Here is a 19,819-nt window from a genome sequence, read left to right as displayed (position 1 = left end):
ATCGGTTGGAAACTTTCCTCATGTCAGCACGTAGTAGGTGTCGCCACCGGCGCCATCCTTGTGTGAATGCTCTGAAAAGCTGATCATATACATATCACAGCATCTTCTTCCTGTCGGTCAAATTTCGCGGCTGTAGCACGTCATCTTCGTGGTGTAGCAATTTTAATGGCCAGTAGTGTAATTGCTAAATATGGAGCTATTGTATCAGCATACTCTGAGAGTAACCTGACTGGTATACAATCTGAACCCTAGGCCTTGGCTTTATTAAGTGATTTAAGCTGCTTTGCTACACCGAGGACATGTTCTTCTGTTTATCTTATCTTGGCAGTTGTTCTTGACTGGAATTTACTTCGTTTTCTTTGGTAAAGGAGTTTCGGAAAACCGTGTTTAATAACTCTGCTTTAGTGGTACGGTCATCTGTAACTTCACCCTTGTTGTCGCGCAGTGAAGGTATTGATTGCGACTTGCCACTGGTGTGCTTTATGTATGGCCAGAATCTTTTTTGATTTTCTGCCAGATTCCGAGGCAGAGTTTCGTTATGGAAATTATTAAAAGCAATCTTGGGGATTTTGCGTTCTTTTAAATTTGGCATGATTTTTTCGTCGGTTCTTTAAACAGCGATCTGACCCGTTTTGTGCACCATTGGGTTTCAGTACCATCACTTATTAATTATGTGGTATATATTTCTGAATTTCCGTCGATACTATCTCTCTCAAATCATTCCACATGTTTTCTACGTTTACTATCTCTTAAAAAGGCGTTAAGAGCATTTTTATCAACTTTTTATAAGTAGATGTACTTTGCGTTTCTTTTTTATGGTTGTGGGTGTTATGGTATTCATCCTAGCAGCAACTGCCTTGTGGTGCCAATCCCTGTATTCGTCATGATACTCACTTTTTTTCCAGGATTATTTGTTGCTACGAGGTCAAGTGTGCTTTCGCAACCATTCACGCTTCGAGTGGGCTAATGAACTAATTGTTCAAAATAATTTTATGAGTAAACATTCAGTACAATTTCGGATGACGTTTTATACCTTCTGCCGGCTTTAAACGTATAATTTTTCCAGCATATCGAGAGTAGATGGAACTCGCCACCGACTGTAATTGTATGAGTGGGGTACCTATTTGAAATGAGCCTCAAGTTTTCTTTGAACTCTCCAGCAACTATATCTTCTGATTTGGGGTGTCGGTAAAAAGATATAATTAATAGTTTAGTCCGATTGTCAGGTATATATTTCTTGTCCAACACCTGTACTGAGTGGTCAGCACGTCTGACTGCCATGCATAGGATCTGGGTTCGATTCCCGGTACTGGCACGGATGTTTCGTTGCTGGGAAGAGTGGCCTTGTGAGGCCAGTTGCGCAGCTGCTTGACCGAGCTGGAGCGGCTCAGGATCACGGAAACTGACAACGGCCGCGAGAGCGGTATGCTTATCCCATACCCCTTTGTAACGCGGCCAATGAAATCATCTGCAAAGGATGACACGGAGATCCTTCGGTACCGATGGACGCACCAAGACTGGTAGACGGCGTTTACGTACATACGTTACGTATACAAAGCTACTGCTATGTTGAGGACTGTTTGAGGACTGATTACTACTTCCAGTCAGTCTACGTGTAGTATCAAGATCATCCCGTGGTATCATTCTAAAATTTTGTTTTGTAATATATTTCTGTATTTTATTAATGTTGCGTATTTGTATGTCTACTTACACACTGAAGCGCCACAGAAACTGGTGTAGCCATGCGTATTCAAATACAGAGATATGTAAACAGACAGAATACGGCGCTATTGTCGGTAACACCTACATAAAACAAGTGTCTGGCGCAGTTGTTAGATAGGTTACTGCTGCTACAACGGCAGGTTAACAAGATTTAAGTGAGTTTGAATGTGGTGTTATAGTCGGAACACGAACGATGGGACACAGCATCGCCGAGTTAGCGATGAAATGGGGATTTTCCTGTACGTCCATTTCACGAGTGTACCGTGAATATCAGGAATCCGGTAAAACGTCAATCTCCGACATCGCTGAGGCGGGAAAAAGTTCCCACCAGCACGGGATCGATGAAGACTTCCGCACATTGCTGCAGATTCCAGTGCTGGGGCATCAACAAGTGTCAGCGTGCGAACCATTCAACGAAACATAATCGTTATGGGCTTTCAGAGCCGAAGTCCCCTTGATGACTTCACGACAGAAAACCTTACGCCTCGTCTGGGCCCGTCATCATTGACCGTGGACTGTTGATAATTGGAAATATGTTGCCTGGTCAGACGAGGCTCGTTTCAAATTGTATCGAGCGGATGGTCGTGATGGGTATGAAGACAACTTCGTGACTGAAAAAAAAAATGGTTCAAATAGCTCTGAGCGCTATGGGACTAAACTGCTGTGGTCATCAGTCTCCTAGAACTTAGAACTACTTAAACCTAACTAACCTAAGGACATCACACACATCCATGCCCGAGGCAGGATTCGAACCTGCGACCGTAGCGTTCGCGCGGTTCCGGACTTTAGCGCCTAGACCGCTCGGCCACTCCGGCCGGCACTTCGTGACTCCATGGACCAATGGTGTGGGGCGAGTGCAGTTGGAGTGATATGGGACCCCTCATACGTCTAGATGTGACTGACAGGTAACACGTACGCAAGCATCCTGTCTGATCAGCTGCATCCATTCATGTCCATTGTGCATTCCGATGGATTTGGGCAGTTCTAGCAGGACAGTGCGACAGCCGACACGTTCAGAATTGTTACAGAGTGGCTCCAGGAACACTATTCCGAGTTTAAACATTTCCGCTGGCCACTAAACTTCCTCGATATGAACATCATTGAGCAAATCTGGGATGCCTTGCAACGTGCTGTTCAGAAGAGATCTCCACCCCCTCGGATGGACAGCCCCGAAGGATTCATGATGTCAGTTCCCTCTAGCACTACTTCAGACGTTTGTCGAGTTCATGTCACGTTGTTTTGCGGCGCTTCTGCGTGCTCGCGAGGGCCCTACACGATACTAGGCAGCTGTGCCAGTATTTTTTTTTTTTTTTGCTCTTCAGTGTAGTAAACATTTTGTTTATAGGGATATGGAATATGACTATGCAGTCGAATCTGACGTAAACACAAAAATATTTACGTAAGTTTCCATTAAAAAATTGAAAACTGTCACATTTCTGTTAAATCATTAATGATTACGTTCGTGTTCTAAGCACATAGTGTAACCGAGACACGCAAGAAATATAACCTTTGCACGAGATGGATAAAATATAGTTCGTTCATGTCATCATTTGAACTAATTTCGCGGCATCTGCTAGGCTACATAGCGGCACGGCGCTGAGCTGGGCACCAACTCCAGAGGTACTGCCTTACAAAGATCGTATACAGTTTCTAGTTAAACGCATTTTTAACTTTTAGACGTAGCAGCGTTGTAGGAGTACTGTGTAAATGGGAAACTGGGGAGTATCAACTGTGGAATGGCTATGGGATGATTATTTGTGCACGCTTTGTTTATGAATTCGGGTAACCTTAGCAGTGTCTAGGCTTATGATACTCTTTAGTGTATAGGGAAGGTTCTTCAGCAGCTAACATCAATCACAGTCTGGAAATGACTCCTAACTGAGAGGCATCGCTGAATATTAAAGCGATTTCCATAAAAAATCGTCTAATGACCGTATATAAAGTGACAGAACAGTTTCTAACATCTTGCAAAACCTGTCTCTGTAGAAAAAAGCGATATCCGTTTGAGGAAGTCGACGTCCGGTGTAGGGCTGCAGTTTCCGGAGCCCTTGTACCGAAGAGGACCAAAGAGATAGGGCATCGCAGTAAACATGTAACATCGATTAACGACTCGTCTATTAAACATGTAAATGACAGCAGGACAATATGCATACTTTGAACACCCACAGTAGCTTATGCTCCATTGATGGCTGGCTGCCTTCCTCAAATTGAAGCCTACGTTTAAAATTTGTGAACTTCTCATGGTCAGGAATGCACTCTTTTTCCTGCGCTAGTCTGCGTTGTTTCGTCCTTCGTAGGTTATTTGGCTCCCAAGGAACCACAATTTACTAAATTCGTTTACTTTCTCACCACCATCACCACCAGTTTTGATGTTAAATTCCTAGCTATTCTCATTTCTGCCACTTCCCATCATTTTTGTTTTTTTTCCGTTTTACTCTCAATCCGTATTCTGTTCCTTAGACAGTTCTTTTCAATCAACAGATCCTGTAATTCTTCTTTAGCTTGACTGAGGATAACAATGCCATCAGCGAAATTTATCGTTTAAATCCTTTCTCCCAGTATTCTCATCCCACTTTTGAACCTTCCCTTTATCTCGGTCATTTGCTTCTTCGATGTGTGGACTGAATACTAAGGCCGAAACGCTGGATCCCTTTCTTACACCCTTTATAATACGATCTCTTCAGTTTTAGTCTTCCAGTCTTACCCTTCCTTCTTGGTTCTTGTGCCTAATATGTATAGCCTGTCTTTCCTTAAAGGTTAGTCCAATTTTTCTAAGAATTTAGTAACTTCCTGCACAATTTGACGTTGTGGAATGATTTTTGTAGGTCGACAGATCCAGTAAACGTGTCTTGATTTTTCTTTAATCTTGCTTCCTTTATCAACCGCAAATTCAAAATTGCCTCTCTGATGCCTTTACCTCTCCTAAAGCCAAACTTCGTTATACAACAGATCATCAGTTTTCTTTTCCATTCTTCTGTATATTATTCTTGTCAGTAACTTTGATCAATGAGCTTTTAAGTGGACTGTGCCATAGTTGTCGCTCTTATCAGCCTTTGCTATCTTCGGGATTGCGTGGGTGATGGCTGAAGGTACGACGCCAGTCTCATAGATTCTACACACCAACTAGAATAATCGATCGGTTGTAATTTCCTCCAAATGGTTTTAGAAGTCCCGATCTGCCCCTTCTGCCATTTTTTCTCTGAGATCTTCCAGAGCTCTTTCAATTTCTGACTCTAATACCCTTTGCCTGCGACACGTCATTGTAAATTCTCAATGTTCAGTACTGTCATTTATCTTATTGTAAGAAAAACTCATTAATGCGATTTGCTTGAATCGTTGTCTGGTGATCCGAGCAAGCAGGGCTCCTAGGCACCCCATATGTAACAAGTAGGCAGTATACAGCAACTCTGTGTGTTGCGGACGGGTTTTGGTCATGGCCAAAAGTGTCTTCCAGTTTCCTGCCGTTAGTTATAGAAGTCAGTAACTCATAGTTAATCCTAGCAACCAGATGTTTCCGCATACTCTGAATGGAGTGTTTTCGTCTATTCTGAATCCTCTCCCGATTGGAATTAGGTAAGTTTTTCTGAGGTTACGGTTGGATCCAGACGCCTTTTCATACTTATGTAACCTATTATCGACTACCCTAAGGTTCTTCTCCTATCGCACGATGACACCCACGTCATCCGCTTATGTTCTGCATTTAATGATACTTGAGTACAAATTTAATCCTTGAAATTTGCCATTCTGAGAAGTGAATCAATTGCAGTAACAAAGACAGTCATTGACAAGGGGCAGCTGTGACGAACCGGCCTCTCGAAAGGTAATTGTCGGTGAATTTTCCATTGATGATAATCTTGGATTGGAAATGGCGTTTTTATGAATATTTTTAAACATTTGAATAAAGCATACGCCGAATCCGTAGTGGTACAGTTCTCCGAACAGGTGGTGATGAGAAATGCTGTCTAAGGCCTCAATATTGATATAAAGCTAAAATTGCTGTCACTGGTACCGATATTACGCTTTAATATATGATATCTCTACAATCTGCTAGACTTTTAAAAGTTCAGGGCACTCTCTTGCTTATGGCGTAGGAAACTACCCCTAAAAGAGGGAAGAATAATCATTGATCAACGTACGAGGATGTAGTGGAAACCACTACATTAAAGACACACAATGAGTGTCCACAGGACATGTGGCCTCTGATTAAAAGATGTCTTGATGATTTTTCCATTAAGAAAAGATTCAGGATTCGTCTCGCATTGGGATCTCTAGAATGGGAGGTGACCATAGAGTAATCACTTCAAGTTGCTGATGAGAATTATGTACACAAGAATGGAAAGAAAATTGTGAAGCTGTTAGGTGCCGATCAGTTTGGCTTTAGGAAAGACGAAATACAGGGTCTGTTGAATGGAATGAGTACAGAATATGGATTGAGAGTAAACCGATGAAAGACGAAAGTAATGAAAAGTAGCAAAAATGAGAAACTTAACATCAAAAACGGTGATGTCGCAGTAGAGGAAGTTAAGGAGTTTTCCTACCTTGGAAGCAAAATAATACATGACGGACGAAGCAGGAAGCACTTAACAAGCAGACCAGCACTGGGAGTGTGGAAAAACCATAACGGAAGATACCTAATCACTGCATATATGCTGCTACTGAAGAATGTTGGAAAGTAGGTGGACTCTTAAAGTAAGGAAAGAGGAAGTTCTCCGCAGAATGGGCGAAGGAAGTAATATTTGCAAAACACTAACAAAAAAGAAGATCAGAATGACAGTACAAGTATTAAGACGTCGGAGAATAACTTCCATAGTACTAGAGGGTGCTGCAGAGGGTAAAAACTACATAGGAAGAGAGAGATTGGGATACCTCGTAGGTTGCAACTGCTGCTCTGACAGGAAAAGGCTGGCACAGGGATTCGTAACGGGCCACATCAAACCAGTCAGGCGACTCATGACTAAAGAAAAGTTCTTTGCTGCTCTGTTTAGGAACATTTAGTGGAACCATTGCAAAATCTCTTTGGCTTGTCTATGTTATAGGGCTCGTGATCCTACTGGTCCTTGTCCGCCCACTCAAATGAAATTGTATTCTCACTAATAGGCAAAATCAGGAAAATGAACTTACTGCGTTGGATATAAAGTTCTGGTGCATAAATAATGTAACCAACAACGAGATTGGTAATTAAAATTGCCACTTTTATTAAGTCGATTCTACACGTTCAAGTGTGGACTGGTCGAGAATGATATACTTGCTGTTGTAATACTGACCTAAATATGACTTGCCCCACTGTTTATTGTTTCAAGATAACTACATATTTTAAGAAAACAGAACGCGCAAAATAATTGCAAATACAGTCCAGCCCTACAGACGAAACACAACACAAGTCCAACGACTGTCCGGTACGTACTGCACTGGCAGAGTTGAAATCCTAACCCACAGCGTTCACGAAAACTCGCGAGTGTCCGCAGACGAGAAAAAACTTCACAATCTGAATACAGAGCAGGTAGATCACTGGACAGAGAGATACAGGTCTTGCCACTTCAACGCTCACACAGCTCCATGCCAATACGGCTGCCCTCTTGTGCGGAGTACATAGATTTCAACTTAATTCCTAAAAGCAAATAGTGTGATGTTCAGCAGTGCAAATTACAACCATTCACGATTATGTCCTACATTAAACATAAAGGCACCAAAAGATGCTCACTTAAACACAGGTTAAGACGGTACGTCAAAAAAGAAAAAAAAAATGGCTAAATGATCCTCCCCAACAGTATTTAAATGAAAGCAATTCTATCGTATTCTATCGGAATTAGGACTACAATTGGTCGTTGTGAACTCTTTAGACTCCGTGTATCACGATGACTGTCTTTGCGCGATTTGTAAAGGCCAGTGTTGACGTCACGTCCAGACACTGGCGAGTCTCACAGAAGCGCGAGGGTCGAGTAGCCACGGCCAGCCTCCCGCCAAACTTCAGCGAGGCGCATGGAAGAGCGGCCGCGCTCTCAGACCAAAACAAGCCACCTCGGACCTCTTTTCAGCCTGCCTTGCCACATAGTCATAACTGTCCCATTATGACCTCTTAAACTATTTGGAGGTGTGATGCTAGTCGTAGTTTGCGTTACTATCATTGCTAAAATACATGATGTCTGATGTGCTTCACTTGGGATGAACATTTTAAATTTTATCACTATCTGGATGTATCGAAGAATAATAAGTGTTTGGTAGATATGTCAAGACAGTCATTTTCCTGTGACGACGTCTGCAAATCGTTCTGTGTTGCAGTTGGGTGCCACCTTACTGATACGGTATGCCCTCTGACTCCTTGCGTTCTATACGTCTGCTCTCTTGGACGTCTTCTGATATTAGACAAATGACATTATGATCAATGAATATAAACAGGGATTATTTGGTCCTCACTTTCGTCCCTGTAGTGCAGACCAAACCATTGGGTGCAGCATTTTTCCCAATATATTGCTTACTACAGTAACAGCAATAGTAGCAATTGCAAACTACACATCATGTGTCACATTTTTTTCAGCAGGGAAGTGGTCAGCAACTATTTAAACAGTTAAACTGTTTTCTGCACCGTCATGGCACACTGCACTTTCGTGATCTGTTGACTGTCTTTGTGCTTGTTAACGAACAACTTCACGTGATGTATAAGATATTTACACCAAATGACAGACATACCTATCAGTTAAAATATAATAGGCGGTCAAAAGGTTTCCGTTTGAGAAAGTCGATGCAGCATAGGAAAAGTAGCACGACTCTGATGCTGATATATAAGCATGGACATGTAGGCGAGTGGAGCAGTATGGCGTCCGTGCCTTTCTGACATGTGTGTGGTAAATAAGGAAACGCAAACTGAGGCGACATTGTTACCAAAAGCACTCAAACACGACCGATGTGCTGTTATTCTTTTCTTGGGTGCCAAAAGACAAAAATTGTAAACATACATGGGAAAATGAAGAATGTGAATGGGACAGCATATCTGTTGAAAACCATGGATGTGGAACACGGCCACAAGTTCCGTGCTGTTAGGTTTGACACAAGACGCCGGTCGACCTGGAATGGTAGCCTCAACTGGGAGACTCAAGAGGAAGACACTCGAGTACCGCTTTATAGTCGTGACCCTTCCCCGTGCTATTATCACGCCTTTAGTCCGTTAAAATAGGCCTTGAAGGGACGACGAGGATGTGTATCATACAGTTACGGGCTTCTTCGCGCAGCAGTCTGTGTGTGTTAATTCCTAAGGGACCAAACTACTGAGGTCATCGGTCCCTAGACTTACACTACTTAAGCTAAATTATGCTAAGAACAACACATACACCCATGCCCGAAAGAGGACTCGAACCTCTGGCGGGAGAGGTGGCGTTATCCGTGACACGGCTCCTCAAACCGCGCGGCCACTCCTCGCGCACCAGGACACAGTGTTTCAGCAGACGGGTCTCTTCAACTTGGCGCGTCGTTAGTATGAAGTGACTCAATGCTCACAACGATTTTAGCTGATTAGCAAACAGATTCTGGTCTCTACGGCCTTAGAATGGAAACTTTTTGATGGCATTTTATAGAAGGACAAAGGTCCAACGCAAGATTAAATTCCGCCTGGTGTCATTGCAGACGCGTGACGTGGTAACGCGGCAAAGAAAGCATGCAGTCACAGGAAAAAAACGAATGGAAAATCATTCTTGAGACGATACGGGCCGCAAACGCTGGCATCTGAAGATTAACACCGTTCAAACGACGGAACGGATCGGCTACGCAGGTGCTATTGTTCTCATCATCTACTGAAAGAAGTAGAAGGTGAAACCACGACTGGGCGACAACGTGTTGGACGTCTGTGTCTTATCCGGCTCTGTAAAGAAGGACGAGCGGTGACCTGTGGCAGAGATCAGTGCTGCTGCAAACACAGTGGTTTCGGAGCAGACCCATGAAGCACAGGTAATTAAACACGGAGCCCTGAGGCAGACGCCCCTGCCTTGTCACATTCAGACCCAACGACCTCCTCAATTACTACTGGAGATCATCGCACTGTGTATCAATCGAAGCATGTCGCCCAGTCGAACGAATTACGTTTCTTGCTGCACCAGGTCGTTTGGTAGCGTCCGAATGAAATGCCATCTAGGGAAACAACTGCAATAAACATTCATCGCGCCACAAAAGCAGGCCGAGTGTAGGAGAGGAATAGAAGTATTACAGTGTTCCTGTGGGCTTCCGTGGGATTTTCGGTAATAAAAGGAATCAACATAACAGCTTTGGGCTACGATGACGTTAGTGCAGAACATCTGCATCCATTCACACTTGATGTTTTCCTCGACGGCAATGGCTTCTTCCAGCAGGCTAACGTATCGCAGGACAGAGTCGTGCTACAATGGTTAGATTAGCTTGACAGGGAACTCAAATTGATGTCCTGACCTCCAGATTCGCCTGGACTCTTGCCCTGGAAGACACCTGGTATACTATCGGGTTCCAGCCCCGCGCCAACAGCACACCGGCCGCTAATTTACAGGCATTGCATCACTTGTACTTAGACATCAAATGTCGCATACCTCCGGAAACCTACGAAGGATCTGAATCCATGCCACGAGGACTCGCTGCAGTATTGCTTTCTAAATACGGACAAACACTCAGGTGTTGAAAATGAACCACGGATCTTGCCGTCGGTGGGGTGCCTTCAGCCTGCGTGCCTCAGCGATACAGATAACCATACCATAGGTGCAACCACAATGAGGGGTGTGTGTTCAGAGGCCAGACAAACGTATGGCTCCTGAAGAGGACAGCAGCCTTTTCAGTAGTTGCAGGGGCAATAGCTTGGATAGTTGATAGATCTCGCCTTGTAACATCAAGCAAAACCGTCTTGCTGTGCTGGTATTATGAATGGCTGAAAGCAAGAGGAAACTACAATCATAGTTCTTCACAAGGCATGCAGCTCTACTGTACAGTTAAATGATGACAGCATCCTCTTGGGTAAAATATTCCTGAGGTAAAATAATCGCGCATTCGGGTCTCCGGGTGGGGACTACTCGGGAGGTTGACATCATCAGCAGAAACAAAAATGCCGGCTCTTGTAATATTATATCTCTTAATAGCGCAAGTAGATTAGTAAATTTAAAGAATCAAATGGATAGGTTCATGTAAAATGAAGTGGGAATTGTTGAAGTTCGGTTGCAGAAGGAACAGGACTTTTTGTCATACTGTAAGGTGTCAGGCAAATCCCACTCCTTCCATGAAAACCATGACATGATAAGCAAATCCAGTAGTATGTCACATAGCTCCGAATAAATCGTGACATTAAATTAACCAAAGTAATATGAGTAACGAGTGAGCAAATGGAATACCATAGACTAACACAAGAATGCCTAAATGCATGTCATACCTTCCCGCCGTGAGACAGACGCAGTTCCGACGGGAGAAACGACAACAGAAGCCGAGAGCAAAACTGTGTTAAGCTGGAAAGCCCTATGATAAGGGACGGACACCCACGTCGCCAGCTAACCGCTAGGACCACCCCCCAGCTCATGTTAAAAGATAGAGCCCTCCAGAAGTACAGTATGGATCTTACGATAACACTAAAAGGACCACACCAGCTACAAGTTATAGCGTGAGACTTTTTCGTGTCTCTGTTACGTTGCAAACTTTAAAAACATTGCCCCACCACGAAAAGTATAACGTTTCTCATTGGATAGACAGAATTTTTGTAGGCGGAGCTTAAGGCTAACATTGAGACCCTGATTGGTCTGATGAAAACACAGCCAGATAGTTTTTTTAAACCAACTTCGGTAAATTGTAGTAAGGAGAAGTTAGGGGAGAGTTGCTTCTGAGATGGCGAGGTGAGCAGAGCTGTGCTGTCCGCCGCCCCCTGACGAACACCGACAAGGTAATGAACACACGCGATGCCGCATAACAGCTCAGAAAGCTTCACTCAGAACTGCAGAATTCTCATCTGTTACACCCCCTTTTTGCGTAATGCTAGTGTCGATCGTCAATTAAAGCTCATGGTGTTCACATTTGCCACTTGAAATAAAAATCTGAAACGCAATGATTTTTCTGTTATATAGTTATTGAGAAGCCACATCAGCCACTATAATTTACGACAAGTTAGATAAGTAATTAAAGATAATTGAGGGTCACTGTAGACCATTTTGATAGTTTTCTCTTTTGTGAAACTTACTTTAAACATAGATTATAGATGTGATATGGCATAGGTCAACCTTCAATCCATTGTAGAAGTTCGAAACCCATTCAGGGAATATTCGTTCACATTTTTGTTGAACACAGTTGGTTTTTACCATCCTGTATTAAAACATTTCCTTTTATCAATAGTGCAATTTATAAACAATGTTTTGTGAGTAGAATAAAATTTCCAATGGTAAACTTAACTGCTTTTTCGACGCTATTTTACCAGCTAACTAAAAATAGGAAAGCCCTGAACCCCTTCCACTAAATTTAGTTAGTATTAAGATTGTTTTACAGGGAGTGCAGTGGAGCTGATGCTGAAATCATTAAGTATTAGGTTATATCATCGCTAGTCTCACTGAACTCTTCTGAACTCTACATGTCATGTGTGGTCTGATGTCTCCTTACCAGCAACAGGTCCCAGGTTCAAACTAGTCAATTCCCTAAAAAAACGCGCTCAGAACGTCGTTGCGCGAAAGTGCTAGGGAGACACGATATAGAACAGACAGACACCACGCAGAATGTTAGAAAATGGCGACCCTGCCAGAATGGTAAAATACCATGACTGAAGGTCAGAAAAATATCCTGTTAAAAATTTTCTTAAAAAAATTTTTTTTTGAAAGGCATAAATAGTTGAAAACAGTAGCTGCAGCGATAGATAGTAAGACATTCTAGCAGAGACAATAGCATAATTAAGTTATGAATTTTAAAAATTGTTAGAATTATGTTTTCTCTCCAATGCAAGCGAACAGGTGGCAGATACATCGTTGAAAAGTTGGTTCTGACCCAACAAGTAAGTGAATTGATTGTCAAGTCGTGTGTGCAAAAAGTTTATGAAACGCGTGAGATCGTATGAGCGCATGTTGTCTCGAACTAGGGCGCGTGAATTCGTTTTAAAACAGAAAATAAGGGATTCGGAAACATTAACAATGGCAAATCGAGACCTTGACCGAATTGAGGTAGAGACCCAGCATGAAAATGACAGAGAATAGAGGACAGTACAACAGACGATGCAGTATCGCGAGAAATAGGACACATAACGCACCATAACGAGGATAATGTACGTCAAGGCATAGAAAACGTTAGTCAGCATACGACAGAGGAGCAGGAAAGTAGAGAGACAGTCGATGAGGATTCTAACTTGCGTCTTGAATACGTAGAACCCATAGTACAAGTAATCAGAGCTCCCTCACCACAGAGTGCAAGGAATGCGAGCAGAAACGTGTCAGAGCACAGTTCAATGCAATCGGTTGCCAACCAACACTTGGGCGAAAACACAGAGCGTAGGACGTCGGAAGAAAACGCAATAGGACTCACCAATCTGGCAGAATTATTACAACAAATTACGGAAACCATGACAAGGCAAAATAAAGACATAGCGAACCAAATTAAATTTCAGAATGCAGAAACCACGAGACAAATGCGTGAGATTAAAGAACAAAACAAAAAAATTCAGTTACACCTAAGTCATATTGAAGACGAGGCAAAAGAATCTCGAGAAGTGATAGGAAACTTAATAACAGGTCACAATCGATTGAGAACAGACATTGACAAGGTACAAGCGGACGTACAAACATTGCGTAATGACATTCGGGACGAGATCAAAACATTATGTAACAACACCCAGGGAGAAGTCAAGATACTAGAGAAACAGATCAACGAAATTACTAGACAAGCAGCAGGTACAGCGCGTGAAGTTGTTGAAAACAGTGTGTTACACAAACGTATCACAAAAGCAGCGCTGAAAAGATATGATAACCGCATAGTCAAAATAGAAGCGCAAACGAAGCGACAATTTCAGAAATTGCGAACAGAGTTGTTGCAAACCATTGAAGAGCGTAGTGAACAGGATCGAACAAGCACAGAGTCTGCAACCACATCTGTATCTGTAACAGCACCGGAAAAACAGGCAATTAACGAAGATATTACGCATTTGCGATTCCAGTCACAGGCGGAAAGTAACATACGTGAAATCAGACAGCCTGCACAGCAACAAACACGTTTCGAAATTCTTGATGAACAAACGGCATCACAAACACATACGGAACCACAAATGTATGTTTCAAGACAGTTTGGATCGTGCAATGAAGCAGCAAGGTTAGCCAGACAAGATACCGAACCAATACCTGACAATGGAAAGCCAGGTCGCGAAGAGTACAGTGCAATGCATTCAGCTACACGTTGACAACCGGAGAAACAAAAGTGGCGAAGAATCGCGAATTTCATATGGAACTATGACGAAGTACGACAATGATCATTTCATCACAGTCAGAAAATTTCTACATTTTCGAGAAGGAAACTCATTACATCCACGAACTTTTATTGATCAATTCCGAGTAGGATTACCAGAACACTGGACGCTAGCACACAAATTAGACTTTATATGTGCACACATGTCAGGAACAGTCGCAGAAACCATGCAGAATGTTGCAGCGACATGCCGATCGTACGAAGATTTCAGAGAGAAGTTTCTCTCACGATATTGGTCCAGTGAAGCACAGAACAGAGTGAAGTACGAATTATTACAGAACCCATATTTTGAAAATTCAGGAGAGAAGAGTCCCGTGAAATTTTTCGAATTAATGGCAAAGAAAAATCAATGCTTAGATGTACCATACAGTGACGGAGAGTTGATTAAATTATGCGCTATGAAGTTACCATTGAAATACCAGCAATCATCAGTAGGTCGCGGAGGCAATGACGTCGAAGCATTTAAAGGTATTCTAAGGGAACTAGAGTTCATATTTTCGGAAGATGACGCAAGAAAAAGACGAAGTGCACGTGAAAACGAAAGCAAAAAGCAGTGGAATCCACAAGACACAGTACGAAGAAACAATAATTACGAACCATGTGATAACTTCGCACCAAGAAACGACAATAGATTTCAACAAAGAACCGGTTATGGATTTAGAAGAGAATATGGCAATAACTATAATTCACCCAAGAACGGCAACAATTATTACAGAGGGAATAACGACAACCGGAACGGGTACTGGAGAACCAACAGACCGACAAATTATTAACAAAGAAACCACTATCAACAAACTGAACAAGAAAAGAGAATACAGATAGAAGAGGTGGAGGTAAGACCACCAAACCCCGATAAACGTTCGAATTGACAGCTAAGCGCCCATGCCAAAGAGAATGACGCACCGACCCAAGACAATTGCAGCACCTTGAACAGAGAAGTAAAAACCTTATCACGAGATGAGAAGAAGGAAGAAACAAATCCGCAGGGACCAGATGAAAACGAAGACAAGAAAATAACAATATCGTGTTGGGACGAAATTAATTGGGAGAATACTGATGAGGAAGATGAATTACCAGAGGCATGCCCAACGAATGTAGGAGGAAAGGACGAAGTAATGAGTATTGCAGAGCTGTTTGAGATGGAAACCAGGGAAAGCGAATTCAATGAGGATAATGCGCAGTCGACAGAAGTTGAAAATAAGTTATGAGTGGGCACACAACCCAACGAATATAATGACAGAAGTTATGAAGCGATAATTAGAGCATTTAGATGCGATTATGTGCAAGTAGCGACGAAGAAGGAGAAGATACACGAGGATGAGAAAAAAGTAGAGGATGTTGAAGAAAGCGTAAATGAAGGAAGAAATAGAGAAGAGGAAATAAAAGAGAGAGAAGTAGCAGTCGAAGCTTATCCTACAGAAAGTTCGAATTCACAAGGGAAATTCCTAAAAAGACTCATGTATTATTCAGTGGAGGATTCGTTGATGCAAGAAGAAGAAGAACAGAACCAACCCTTTCAAATTCAACCAATTGTGATGGCCATGGTAAAGCATATCCCAGTCAATATTGTAATTGATAGTGGAAAGGAACTGACTGCGATCTCAGAAAATTTATTCATGCAGTGTAATGCCAATGAGGAATTGCCAGTTCTGAAAACAAGCAAGATTAAAGTAAGAGGTCCTATTAGAAACAATGCTGCGGAAGTTACGAGACAAACAAGGTTAACTCTTTCGTGTCAAGGTCAAAAGATCGAAGCCAACTTCGTGATTATACCTAAACTAACTGTAGATTTGATTATAGGTGCAGATTTTTTAAATAAGAGACGAGCAGTAATAGATATGGGGAAAGGTAGCGTAACATTCGGGAATGTCACACTTCTCTTTGAGCAAAAACTAAAATTAGAAGAAATACCAGTTATAAATAAACAATTAAGAATGACACGAGATAAAGAGAATGAAGAATTAGAATGGTATGCACAAAAGGGGGAATCGCCTCAACTCATGTTAGAAGTCCATAAGGAAATCGACGAAAAATTGCAAGAAGTTCAAGGTATTTCGGAACACAGTAAAAGAGAATTAGAGGGTATTTTACGAGATAAAGCAGAGGTATTTTTACCTAAGACTGGCAGTATTAAACACTTTCAGTACAAGTTTGAAGATTAATTTTATTACTGGTAAATAATCAGCACAATATTTCAAGATTATGTTGCAGATAAGATCGTCAGGAGAAAGAAGAATGAAGAGAGAGGAAGGTGGGAAAAAGAAAGTAATTTCAATAAAAACAAAAGCAAAAATAACACCAATAGTACCATAGATTAAGGTGAAGGGATAAAGTGTAGATATTCTAACAGCATGAAATACTAAAATGCTATACACCACGACACTACACAAAAAATAAAAAAAACGAATTTGAGGATTTTTGTAGAAGTTAAGACTCAAAATATCTTAGAATTGTAACATGGAAAGGGCACCGAAATTTGTAAAGCTTTTTAAGAAGATGTAAAACAATGTAGGTACTAGACATATGTTAGATGATTATAAGTAAAACTTTTTGTAAGAACCATTGCAAAAACTCCAACAAAGACCAGACGCAACGACCCACAATTTGCAACGCGAGAAGTGTCAAGAAAGAAAAGGACATAATTAGCAAGACACGATTCCTACAATGCAGAAGCGTCGAGAGAAGGGATGGTTGGTTGGTTGTTTGAGGTGTAAGGGACCAAACAGCGAGGTCATCAGTCCCTTGTTTCAAATATACTCCATTCTGCTAACGAGACATCTCAGAAAAGTCAGAACAATAAAATGGAAAAGGGAAAAACGTAAAAGGGCAGTCACGTTGTCATTGGTAAAAACAAATGAGGGAAGGTGGCAAGAGAAACGAACCCAACACTATGCTGAAGCAGCATAGGCAAGACCACCTGTGACTTAAAAGGTACAACTGCTATAATGCAGAAAGTACGTATGGGAATAGAAAGACTAACCAAGCCTTAAAAAGAAGGGGTAAAAACAGAGTAAAAGGGGAAGAAAAGAGGATTCCAGTCAGGGAGGTGAATCGGGAATTTCTGAACACTGCCTACAGTGGGAGAAACCCAAACACTCACCGCCCTGCCCCAACACCAGAGAGAGATTAAAAACTTTAAAACTGAGAATAAAAACCACTCTCCCGGAGGAAACCGAGAACCAGAGAGACCATCCGCGAATCGTCAGCCAACATCAAAGGTAAAGTGTGGGGGAGTCTGTACTTAACACGCAGAGCTAAAAGAAGGGGGCATTCAACCAAAATGTGGGCCACTGACTGGAAGGCTCCACAACCACAAAGCGGGGGTGGCTCATCACGCAAAAGAAAACCATGGGTCAGCCTGGTATGGCCAATGCGGAGACGACACAGTGTAGTCGAGTCCTTTCGGGAGAGGCGAAAGGAAGAACGCCATGGGCCTGGTGTCACCTTAATTGCACGAAGTTTATTAGACAGTGGAGTAGCCTCCCAAGAATTGGCCCATGACTGTGCGAAGTGGGATTTGATGTGAAGCCGTAAATCCGCTGCAGGAGGGGTTATGGAAAACGGGGGGTAAGTAACTGCTCCCCCAGCCAAACGATCAGCGAGCTCATTACCCGGGATACCCACATGGCCAGGGACCCAAAGGAAGTCAATTGAACAAGCAGCACGGTGAATATCAGCGAGATGGTCATGGATGGCAGAGACCAATGGATGGCGCGAAAAACACCGGTCAATAGCAAGAAGGCCACTCATCGAGTCCGTACATAACAGAACGCGATTGTGTTGGGATTGTTTAATAAAGGTAAGGGCCCGGGAAATTGCCATCAATTCCGCAGTAAACACCCCACATGTAGGTGGCAGCAGATGATTTTCCGTTCCAACAGAGGACGTGAAGGCATACCCAACATGATCAGCAGATTTAGAGCCATCAGTGTAAAAAACAACAGCATCCCGAAAATCCCATAAAAGTTGGCGGAAAAAGGTACGGAACACCACCGGGGGGATGGAATCTTTCGGTCCGCGGCGGAGATCCATCCAAAGTCGAGGCCGAGGAACTAACCAAGGAGGGGTGGAGGGGAGGGAGCGAGGAAGACAGGACAAAGAAGGAAGCTGAAAATGACGGTAAAGAGACGCAAGGCGCAGTCCAACCGGTAAACCCGCCCGAGGGCGGGAGTCGGGTGGGCGACGTCCATGGTCTGGGAACAGGATAGAATAGGAAGGGTGAGTGGGAGAAGAACGGATAGTGAGGGCATAAGACACCAGAAGCTGGGACCGCCGAACAGAAAGGGGGGGATCCCAGCTTCAACCAGGAGACTATCAACAGGGCTAGTAGGGAAGGCACCAGTGGCCAAACGGATACCACGATGGTGGACTGGATCCAGCACGTGCAGTGTGGAAGGAGCAGCTGAACTATAAACTTGACAACCATAGTCCAAACGAGACAGAACGAGAGCACGATAAAGACGGAGGAGGAGGGAACGGTCCGCACCCCAAGAGGAGTGGGCAAGGAAGCGAAGGACACTGAGTTTACGGAAACATCCTACCTTCAGGAGTCTGATATGGGGCAGCCAAGTGAGCTTGTTGTCGAAAAGAAGACCCAGGAAACGAAACTGTGGGACCACAGGCAATCGTTGTGCGTCGAGATAGAGCTCTGGATCAGGGTGGACCGTAGTACGGCGACAGAAGTGGACCACCCGCGATTTTAAAGGAGAGAATTGAAACCCGTGTGAGTGGGTCCATGCAGAGGCACGCCGTATAGCCACCTGGAGCTGCCGTTCTGCAGATGCCATCGAGGAGGAACTAACCCAAATGCATAAATCATCCACATACAGGGCAGGAGCGACCAAGGGACCGACAGAGGCCACAAGTCCATCGATAGCAATGAGGAAAAGAAGAACACTCAAGACAGAACCCTGTGGGATGCCCGTCTCCTGGGTCCGTGGAGAACTAAAAGCAGTACCAACTCGAACTCTGAATGACCGATGGAGCAGGAACTGGCGGATAAAAATCGGGAGTGGGCCCCGAAGACCCCACTGATGAAGGGTTAGTAAGATGTGATGGCGCCAGGCCGTGTCATAGGCCTTGCGAAGGTCAAAAAACACTGCAACCAAATGGCGGCGCTCGGAAAAGCCTGCCGAACTGCGGATTCCAAGCGAAGTAAATGATCAATTGGAGATCGTCCCTCTCAAAAGCCACACTGGTAAGGGGACAATAGATCCCGAGATTCGAGGACCCAAGTGAGCCGACGGGCTACCATCCGTTCAAGTAACTTACAAACAACATTGGTCAAACTAATTGGCCGATAGCTGTCAACAGATAGGGGGTTCTTACCAGGCTTAAGGACAGGAACCACAATGCTATCCCTCCACTGAGAAGGGAAGTCACCCTGGAGCCAGATACGGTTAAACACCCGAAGAAGATGTTGCCGTTGTGGAGCACTGAGATGTTGAAGCAGGTGGTTATGAATGGAATCTGGGCCAGGGGCCGTATCATGAGAAGAAGATAGAGCAGAAAGAAATTCCCATTCAGTAAAAGGTTCGTTGTAAGATTCTGGCTCACAAGTGGTGAAACATAAGGTGAGAGCTTCAGCCTGCTGTTTTTGATGAAGGAAAGCAGCTGGATAGGAGGCTGACGCTGAAGCCACTGCAAAGTGGGTCGCAAGATGTTCTGCGAGAAC

The sequence above is a fragment of the Schistocerca serialis genome, chromosome 2, assembly GCF_023864345.2.
Source record: "Schistocerca serialis cubense isolate TAMUIC-IGC-003099 chromosome 2, iqSchSeri2.2, whole genome shotgun sequence".
Taxonomy (NCBI): domain Eukaryota; kingdom Metazoa; phylum Arthropoda; class Insecta; order Orthoptera; family Acrididae; genus Schistocerca; species Schistocerca serialis.
The sequence above is the reverse complement of the archived record's forward strand: the minus strand, read 5'-3'. Positions refer to the sequence as shown.